This window comes from Chenopodium album, chromosome 4 (assembly GCF_948465745.1).
Source record: "Chenopodium album chromosome 4, dcCheAlbu1.1, whole genome shotgun sequence".
NCBI classification, from domain to species: domain Eukaryota; kingdom Viridiplantae; phylum Streptophyta; class Magnoliopsida; order Caryophyllales; family Amaranthaceae; genus Chenopodium; species Chenopodium album.
Window position 1 is genome coordinate 23,779,041 of NC_137837.1, and position 10,354 is coordinate 23,789,394.

Sequence of the window (10,354 nt, forward strand, 5' to 3'; positions counted from 1 at the left end):
AGGCAGCCAAATCCGCATCCAAAGGATAAGGCAGCCGGGACCCTTGACTGGTCCAAGATTCTTCTACCCAAGAGGAATACCAAAAGTACCCGCCGGAGTGAATAGCCGGTGGGGAACAAAAAATAACTTTTGATGCCCGGGAGATCATCACCCGCAAGAGGAATCAACAGTTGTCTGAGTCAGCTTCCACTTCACGCTTTCCAGACAGCTTTAAGAATACACCTGCAGGGAATTCACAATCCTTGTGTGAGAGCCATGCATACAGGCGGTAATACCATCCACTTTGGCCCTCAGATGATTGGGAATGAACCGTATGTACCGCCTATGGTCTACGGCCCGTATTCTCCTCACTTCATGCAGCCGACTCTCTTCAAAGGCAAGGCGGCATACAGAAATGTCCAGCCACTGGACTGGCAGCTTCATCTGCTCCGCCTGGGTGAACAACCTTCTACGTTCACCCGGGAAATAATCGAGGCGGCACAGCCGACCAAGGTTAAAAAATGTTGGTAGGTACTTATGATGGTACCTCTAACCCAAAAGATCACCTCATGGCATACACCAACCTCCTGTATTTACAAGGGTTGGACGATGCCACTTGGTGTCGATGCTTCCCGACAACATTGAAGGGCATTTCCCAACAATGGTTTGGCAACTTGCCAGCTGATTCTATTGATAGCTTCAAGAAGCTTGCCTTCTTGTTTTCTTCTAACTTCTTAATGAACATCCCTGCGAAGAAAATAAGTCTTGACTTGAGCACCATTAAGCAGGGAGAGAGAGGGATTACGCTCCTACGTCAGGCGGTTCAATCTGACAAGAATTCAGATTTAGGGACTATCTAACGAGGTAGCTTTCACATACTTCTTTAAGGGTCTGAGAGACGGGTCGACTTTTAAGTTCGACCTTATCAGAAAAGGGGCATTTACCCTATAGGCGGCCCTAAGGGAGGCAGAAAGCTACATTCAAGCAACCGACCTCTGCTCGCCTGGAAGCCAGTCGGACTCCAAGAAGTCTGATAAACAAAAAGATAGTCGGCCTGCTCAGCCGACAAAGAATAAAGAAGAGAGTAAGAAGAAAAAAGAAGTTTGGGCGGTGGGTGATTCTGACCATCCGTCCTAGAAGAAAAAGAAAGAGTTTAAACCGTACGTCCCCAAGTACGAGTTTAACAAGGACTGCAACTCCATCCTCATGGAGATCAAGGATCGGATATCTCTTGAGAAGCCGAATCCAATGAAAAGTTCCATTCAATCAAGGAACAAAAAGAAATTCTGCCAATACCATGAGGAAGTTGGCCATGACACCAACGACTGCTTCAGCCTTCAACGGGCGTTGGACAGTTTGGCTAACAAAGGGATGTTAAAGTCCTACATTTCTAAGTCCAAAGGGACTAATAAGAAGAACCCGAGGCATTCATCTAAGACACCCCAGCCTGCTAGTAGCTTGGAAACTGACAAAGAGCTGGTCTACACTATAGTAGGCGGGTTCTCATGCGGTGGCCCTACCATCCGGGGCACCAGGAGCCATCTTCCAAAGATGGACAATGATGATGATGAGCAGGCGTCATCTAGCTCCACCTTCCCAGAAGTTTTGATCACTGAGAAGGACAGGGGCAGCGTCCGTCGCCCGCATGATGACCCGGTTGTCATTGAATGTAAGATCGCCAATCAGCTGGTTGGGCGAATCCTTATTGACACTGGCAGCTCGTCTGACATCATCAGCTAGAGGTGCTTGTAGAAGCTGAAGTATAAGCCAGCAACATGCACTCGGTAAACCACCCCTTGTTGGCTTTGGAGGGGGGATGATGTTCCTAGTCGGAAGGATCGATTTACCCATGCGGCTGGGTGAGAAGGGAGAAGGACGACACCTGGTCGTCAAGTTCTTGGTAGTTGAGGAGCTGACCGGCTATAACATTATTTTAGGTCGACCAACTCTCAACGAGGCCAAGGCGGTAATAATTTCTTCCCTTATGCTGATCAAGTATGAGAAGGATGACGGTTCTTTTGGTTCCTTGAATGGGGATCAAAAGATGGTCCGGGAGTGTTATCTTTCGGCCATCAAGTCCATTGTGGCCTCAGACGGCCAAGGACAGGAACCAATAGACCTTGACAATGTCAAGGACATCAGCCCACCCCCACCAGCAGCCAGAAAGAAACGAAAGGCTCATTAGCTGGTGGAGGTGAAGAAAGAGAAAAAATAGCAATCACTGACCGGTGAACGGTCAGATGAGCTTCGTCCCCAGCCGGTTGGTGAACATATTGATATACCACTTGATGACAGCCGTCCAGAGCGTACTGTTAAGGTTGGGATGGTTGCTTATGCTAAGTTGGGTGCAGATTTGCACCTATTACTGAAAGAATTCAAAGAAATTTTTGCCTTTGAAGTGGAAGAGATGCCAGATGTCAGCCCGAATCTCACTGTCCACAAACTCGCCGTGGATCCAAAAAAGAATCCCATCCGGAAAAAGAAAAGAAATCACGACTAGGAAAGAAGTCAGGCGGTAGCTGCCGAAGTGAAAAAGTTGCTGGATGCTGGTTTTATTCGGCCATATCATTTCCCCGACTGGGTGGCGAATGTGGTGCTTGTAAAGAAGCCGAATGGTACCTAGCGTATGTGTGTTGATTACACAGACCTCAACAAGGCATGTCCCAAGGACAGTTATCCGCTTCCAAAGATCGACAATCTGGGTGACTCTACAGCCGGTCATGCCTTGATGAGTTTTATGGATGCCTATTCCGGATTCCATCAGATACCCCTGTGGAAAAAGATCAAGAGAAGACGCCCTTCGTCACTGATCAGGGGTTATTCTGTTATACTGTGATGTCGTTTGGCTTGAAGAATGTGCCGACTACATTCCAACGGATGATTAATACAGTCTTCATTAATCAAATTGGAAGAAATGTAGAGGCGTACATTGATGACATGATAGTCAAATCCAAGCTGCATACGGATCACCTTGCTGATCTCCGAGAAACCTTCACCACACTATGGCGGCATAAGGTTATGTTAAATCCCAAGAAATGCGTCTTTGGTGTTGAGTCTGGGAAGTTTCTCTGATTCCTGATTGATCAAAGGGGGATAGAGGATAACCTTGAGAAGATACAGGCGGTTATTGACATGAAGTCACCCTGCACTGTTAAGGAAGTACAGAGACTAACTAGTTGCTTGGCGGTATTGGGGAGGTTCCTCAGCTGGTCAGGTGACAAATGCCTTTACTTCTTCCAAGCAATCAGGAAGAAGACTAGATTTGAATGGGGGATGATGCTGAGGCGGCCTTTCAAAAATTGAAAGAACACTTGCACTCTTTTTCAAGGCTTGTTAGCCCTTTGCCCAAAGAGAAGTTATACATGTACCTAGCCGTCTTAGACCATGCTCTCAATGCTGTTCTCCTTGCTGAGAGAGACGGCATCCAGCTCCCGCTCTATTTCATTTTGCATGTGCTAAAAAATGCTGAACTCCAGTACCCCATGGTTGAAAATTTTGGCCTTGCTCTATATATGGATTTCAAGAAGTTGAAACCTTATTTTCTGGCACATCCGGTTGTAATCTACACCGATCAGCCCCTCAAGCGGTCAATTTCCATCTTGGAGTCATCCGGAAGAATGTTGAAATGGGCTATTGAAATGCAAAGTCTTGAAATCACTTACGAACCAAGAAAAGCATTGAAAGGTCAGGCGTTTGCTGACTTCATTGTTGAAATGACACGACCGGTTCCTCCGGATAATATTGGTCAGTTTTGGAAAGTGTATGTAGACGGGAGCTTGACAAAAAACGGTTGTGGTGCAGGATTTATATATGAGTCTCCTGAGGGGGACAAATTTGATTATGCACTATAGTTTAAGTTTCAGGCCTCGAATAACGAGGCAGAATATGAAGCCCTGCTAGCCGGAATTCGCATGTGTAAGGCGGCAGGGGCAACAAAGATTGACGCCTATTCTGATTCGCAGTTGGTCGTAAGCCAGGATGAGGGAAAATATGAAGCAACTCATCCGGCTATGACCAAATACCTTCAGGAAGTCAAAGAAGAGACTAGGGCACTTGAAGAATTCCGTCTGAGTCAGGTGCCTAGGTCAGACAACAACCAGGTGGATGCATTGTCCAAATTGGCATCTTCCGCCTACTGTGATACGCCTCGGTCAGTCTTTTGGGAAGTTATGGAAAAAAGAAGTATATATGAAGAACCCATTGGAATCCTGGATCAAAGTTCTACCTGGATGGATGACATCTGGGCATATTTAACAGACGACACGCTCCCTGATTCACAACAGGAGGTAGCCGTCATGAAGAAACGAGCAGCAAACTTGAAGATGAGAAATGAAGAGCTCTTCAAGGCTGGTTTCCTTAAACCTTTATTGAAGTGTGTTACCCTAGAAAAGGGGAAGGAAGTTCTCGAAGAGCTGCATGCGTGATACTGCACCTCTCACATAGGCGGCAAATCTCTAGCAGTTAGAGCCAAGCGGCATTACTTTTGGCCTAATCTTGAGGCAGACTCCAAAGAGCTGGTGAAGAAATGCGACAAATGTCAGAGGTTTAACAAACTTATTCATCGCCCGGCTACTGATCTGACGGCAATCCACAGCCCAGTCTCGTTTGCTAAATGGGGCATGGACATTCTAGGTCCTTATACGCCTGCACCATGCGGAAAACGCTATATTTTGGTGGCTGTGGATTAATTCACCAAGTGGGTGGAGGCAGAGGCGGTCAAGAACATCAAGACAAAGGATGTCATCTCTTTCATATGGAAGTACATCATCACCCGGTTTGGGGTACCTATGTATATGGTGTTTGATAATGGCCCCCAGTTTGAAACGCCTCACCTCAAGACTTGGTTGGGAGATCAAGGGATCTCACACTGTTTTGCATCAGTCGGCCGACCCCAAGCAAACGGCCAAGTTAAAGCCTTCAACAAACTCATCTTAGACGGCATCAAGAAGAAAATTGAAAGAGTCGGTGGCTTATGGGTGATGTGTCTAATTTATATAGTATTTTACCCCCGTCCCTTGGTCATAATTAGTAGTATTTTTGGCTCTTTAGAGCCATTTTTATTACTAATTGGTGTTTTCTAGTGTTTTCGTAGATTAAGTTGACTTTTGTAGGGATTTGCACTTTTGGAGCATTTTCCCGAGATATTATGGAGTATCTACGAGCATTGGAGAAACACGACCAGTTTTTATAGCCCAGGGCTGGTTAGAGTCATCGAACCGGTGATTAAGGGCTTAGCATTTGAGATTCCGAGGCATTTGGACCGAGTATTCCAGACCCGAAGAGGAAATCCGGATTGGGCTGAAGAATCGAAGCCCAATCAAAGTCCAAGTGCCCGGGCCTGGCCAAGAGAGCTCCCGCTCGAAGGCGCGCCCGACCGGTCAGGGAAGAGTTTATTTGCACCCGAACTCGCGCCCGGCCGGACGCGAGAGAAGCTCCTACTGAAGAAAAGGTGGGGCCGCCCGATCGGGCGCGAGATTTTTAGAGCTAATTCTGGCGATTTATTTTAGTTTTAATTACGAGGATTTGAATGCTTTCGATTAGTACTTCTTCTCTTAGACTTTCTCTCTCTACTTAGCTTTTAGATTAATTTCTCTCTCTATAACTTTGTTCTTGATTCAACTCCTTAATTCTGATTACTTTGGTAACGATTTCTTCTACTTTAATCTCATTTATTTTACTTAAATTCTTTCATCATGTCTTCATTAATTGCTTTGTTTAGTTTAGATTTAATTATGTTTGAGTAGTTTTCTTTCTAGGGTTTGTGGGGATCCATAAATAATATGAAGGGGTAATTTATTGTTGTTGATTGTCAATGCTAGATTAATTTTCTATTGATTGATTTAATGCTTTGTGACTAGATTAGGCTTGATCTTTTATGCATGAGTTTGACAATATTGATTCGAGATTCGAGAGATAAGAATTAATGTTTAGGTCTAGTTTCAATAGGCAGGTTAATTTATAAATGGTTAAGTCGAGATTCGAGAGATGAAATTTAATATCGGTAGACTAATTCTGTGATTGTAATACGTAGCAAAAGTCCTTTATGATCTGATTAATTTATGCATTGATGATTGATTGTTATGTTTTACCCTGGAATATTGTTTATTGGTGAACCTATGCCCTAGATCTTTTATTAATTGATTTTCTTCCTATTTTTATTCTTTCCACTTTTATTCTTAGTAGCTTAGTCATCCTTCGATTACAATATTTTGGTTACTTAATAATTTAGATTGTAATAACTAATTAGGAATAGAAAGACTTGTTTCCCTATGGATTCGACCCTACTTCCCTATCTGCATTAGCTAGAGGATTTAGGAATTACTTTTGATTAGGTGATACAACTTTAGCCTGTCAAAATTTGGCACCGTTTCCGGGGAAACGGTTTTATTTTTATTTTCATATTATTTTTGTAGTCTAGATTATCCCCTCTTGTCTTAGAGAACGTTAGTTCTTTGAGGCAATTCTCATATTTGTCTTTTAGTTCTTTGTTTATGCTCAGGTGTTCCAGATCAGGTTACATTCCATTCAATCCTTAGATCGAGCGCTCGTTCCATAGACAAAATAATCTCTATAGAAAAATCCTGGCGGGCTCTGAGGAAGACAATAATCGAAGAGACCCTCCAACTGATTCCAGTGACTCAAAAATTCCTTCAGATCCAAAATCAGAGATGGCGGTACCTAAGAAGCTAAGTGATTATTCCCACTCCAACTCTTGATGGGTTACAGTTCAAAATTAAACCCCAATTTATCACGATGATAGAAAGGAAGCAATTCAGTGAAGTTAAGGGTGAAGACCCAAATCTTCATATTGCAGACTACTGTCAGTATTGTAATGCCATCAGGCAAGCTGGGGTCACACAGGACCAAATCAGGGAGATTCTCTTTCCTTTCTTTTTATGTTGAAAAGCCAAATTATGGTTTAGTGGATTAAATAGAACTGCACTTGGTATAACTGACTGGGAAACTCTTGTTTTAAATTTTTATAATAAATATTATCCTGTAGAGAGAACGGCTGTACTAAGGAGTGCTATTCAGAACTTTGCCCAAGAGGCCGATGAAACTCTATATGAGGCTTGGGAGAGGTTCAAGGATCTACAGAGAGAATGCCCCCACCATAATCTGGCACAATGGCAGTTGATCCAAGCCTTTTACAATGGGATTGGAAATTTATCTAGAATAATATTAGATTCTGCAGCTAGTGGGAGGTTTATGAACCTTAATGTTGACGATGCATGTCAAGTTATTGAAGAAATGACAATACATAATTCCCAATATGGGAATCCTAGAGGCTTTGCTAACAAAGGGAAACATAGTGTCGACTCCGTATCCTTTTTACAAGCTCAATTAACCTCTATTTGCCAAAAATAAGATAATCTTAGTACTGCAAATGTAGCTAATTTTTCTACAATTAATAATAATGCTAATGAGGCTTTCTGTGAAAATTGTGGAATTGTAGGCCATTGGGAGCAAGATTGCAGGAGTTCCGTGGAGCAAGTCAATGCCTTTTAAGCTTATAGGGAGAATGACCCATACTCCAACACCTCCTGGGTAGTGGGTACCATAATCATCCGTATCTTTCCTACCGGAGCACCAGTGTTCAAATTCGCCACCCCCACAAGAATCAATGGCACCACAACAAACTCAGCAGAAATATTACCACCCCAATGCTGGCCAGAAGAACCAACCACAACAACCCTCCTCATCTTCCGACCCTACTTTGGCAGAAATTAGAGCGATGCTGGATAGTATGCATAAGCACATGGAGAGTAGAGATGCCCAAATTGATTCGATCATAGCACATAATAAAATTGTAGATAATCAAATTGCGCAAATTTCTGCTACTCTACAAGCCCGTCAACAGGGAGCCCTGCCAGCACAGCCAACCAGGCCTTCGGATCAAGCTTTGGCAATTACTCTAGGGAGTGGTTCACACTATGAAGGGCCCCCTATGCCTAGAGATGATGAACCTGTTTTAATGAATAATGCTAATCTTGATTCCATTAAACCTGACAATGTAGCTAATAGCCCTGCAGGGCTAAAGAGTAGTACTAATATTTCTTATAATACATTGCAGGGTACGACTCCAGGGAAGGTAGCAGCTCCAGATAGGAGCATTAATGCTCCAAAGCCAGTGATCAAACTTCCATTCCCAAATCGTGACTTGGAAACAAATTTGGATAAGCAGTTTGGTAAGTTTCTGGAGATGGTTAAAGATTTGCAGGTAACAGTTCCCTTCACTGAATTAATTACACAAATTCCTGCATATGCAAAATTCATGAAGGAAATATTGACTAGAAAAAGGTCTATTAGTGAGGTAGAGACAGTAGCTGTCACTGCAGAATGTAATGTCGTACTTCAAAATAAATCTCCACCTAAACTGAAAGATCCGGGTAGTTTTTCTATCCCTTGTCATATTGGCAATCTAATGATTGATAATGCATTATGTTATTTGGGTGCTAGCGTTAGTGTTATGCCTTTATCTGTGTGTTCCAAGCTAAATTGGGTAAATTAAAAGCTACTAATATTACTCTACAAATGGCCGACCGTTCTTTTAAATACCCCTTAGGTGTCTTAGAGGATGTTCCTGTTAGAGTAGGTAAATTTTATATACCTGTTGATTTTGTTGTTCTTGATATGGCTGAGGATATGCAAACCCCAATTATTTTGGGTAGACCATTCCTTAACACTACAAGAGCAAATATAGATGTGAGATGTGGCAAATTGACCTTATCAGTAGGGGACGATAAAATTAATTTTAATCTGAATAATACCCCTAAAATCCCTATGACAGAGGAGAAGTGTTTTAGTGTTAATGTGGTTCATAATTATTCTAACAAGCCCCAAGCTCTTGTAAAAGATCCCTTAGAGGAAGTATCTTGTGTTGCATCCTCTACAGATGAAATAGACAAATGGCAAAAGGAAGTTGATGCAATAGAAAGAGCCCTTTACACTGTCGGTCTTGGCTTTGAAGATGTGAAGGTGGAAATAAACAAGCAAGTTGTGGAAATAGAGCCTATTGGAAGTGTTCCGCCAGATCGAGTTGCAATTGCTAAATCTAGTGACATTTGAAGCAACCATCGATCGAAAAGGGGTCTCTAGTGTGTAGTATTAAAGAACTCCCAATCTAAGTCAAGGAGGATCCACCAGATAAGGTGAATTGGTATCCCACAGGGTATGTCAGGAAGCCGCGTCCTGGCCTAAACACCGCTCGATCGGGTGAGAAACCACCCGACCAAGCGTTAGGGCAAGGGTCCTAGTTCTTATACTTGGTAAGAAGGTCGTGCGGGACCTAGATAAACCAGCGCTTTGTGGGAGGCAACCCGTATTTTCTTGCTTTTAATTTTTTTTTCTTTCTTTTTTCTTGTGAGAGGAGAGAGGAGGGAGTTTAATGAGTTTATTGAGTTTTTGTACAGGTTTAAGGAAAAGAGTTTGTTAAAATTTGAAGAAAAGAGGAAAAATACCCCCCGTACTAAAGTTGTCTCGGGCCCGACCGGGCGAAGTACCGCCCGATCAGGCGCGAGACTAAGGGTTCAGATTCATGACTTTTCGCCCGACTGGGCAAACGGTGCCCGACCGGGCTCGAGAATTGACGAAATACGGAGACTTTGATCGCTCGGTCGGGCGAAGGGAGCCCGACCGAGCGCGAGAGTACAAGAAATTTTGGGTAAACGATCGCCCGATCAGGCGACGCTCACCCGATCGGGTGCGAGAGCAACATAAAATTTAAAATTCAGATAGCCCGATCGGGCGGAGGGGCGCCTGACCGGGCGCGAGCTCTTTCGAGTTTCCTCTCCCCCTTTTTTCTCCTTCATCTTTCATTCTTTTCTCATTTCTTTTTCTCTTTCCTCCATTCTTTCTCTCACTAAACCTCCATTTTCTCTAACTTCTCTCTAAGATTTCCTTTCCATCTCTTACCCAAATCCAATAATTCTTACATATTCCTAACCCTTTCTTCATCCTCTACACTTCCATACCAAATTTACCCAATTTCAATCAAATAATTTTTCATACCCATTTCTATTATGGCATCAAAGAGGTCGCGATCGATTCTTGGGAGGGGTTCTAGTTCAAGGGAGCAATACGATCCGGATTTGCAACTTCCGTAGTGGTCGTCCATCCGAATTGCTACCCAGGAGCAAAAGGAATGACTTGAACATCTCTACGGGCGTGAGGTAATTCCTTCACGGTGGTTGCACCGCCCTACTCTCGAATCTTATGGTTTGTATGATTATGTCAAACGTTTTTTGAACGATATAGGAATGAGGAAATTTGTTGACATGTATTATCCTACTTATTGTGAATTAACGTGTGAATTTTTGTCCTCTTTGAAAGTTGTAAATAGTAGAAATGGGCCGAACTTATTTTTTAGGTTGAA

General features: G+C 43.2%; 1 non-coding gene across 1 annotated transcript; it reads right to left on the reverse strand.

The window, feature by feature from the left end:
• Positions 1–6,993: 6,993 nt before the first annotated feature.
• Positions 6,994–7,100, reverse strand: LOC145629594 (small nucleolar RNA R71). The gene has a single exon (XR_014111758.1). It is a non-coding gene; the product is annotated as a small nucleolar RNA R71 (small nucleolar RNA).
• Between the last annotated feature and the right edge of the window lie 3,254 nt (positions 7,101–10,354).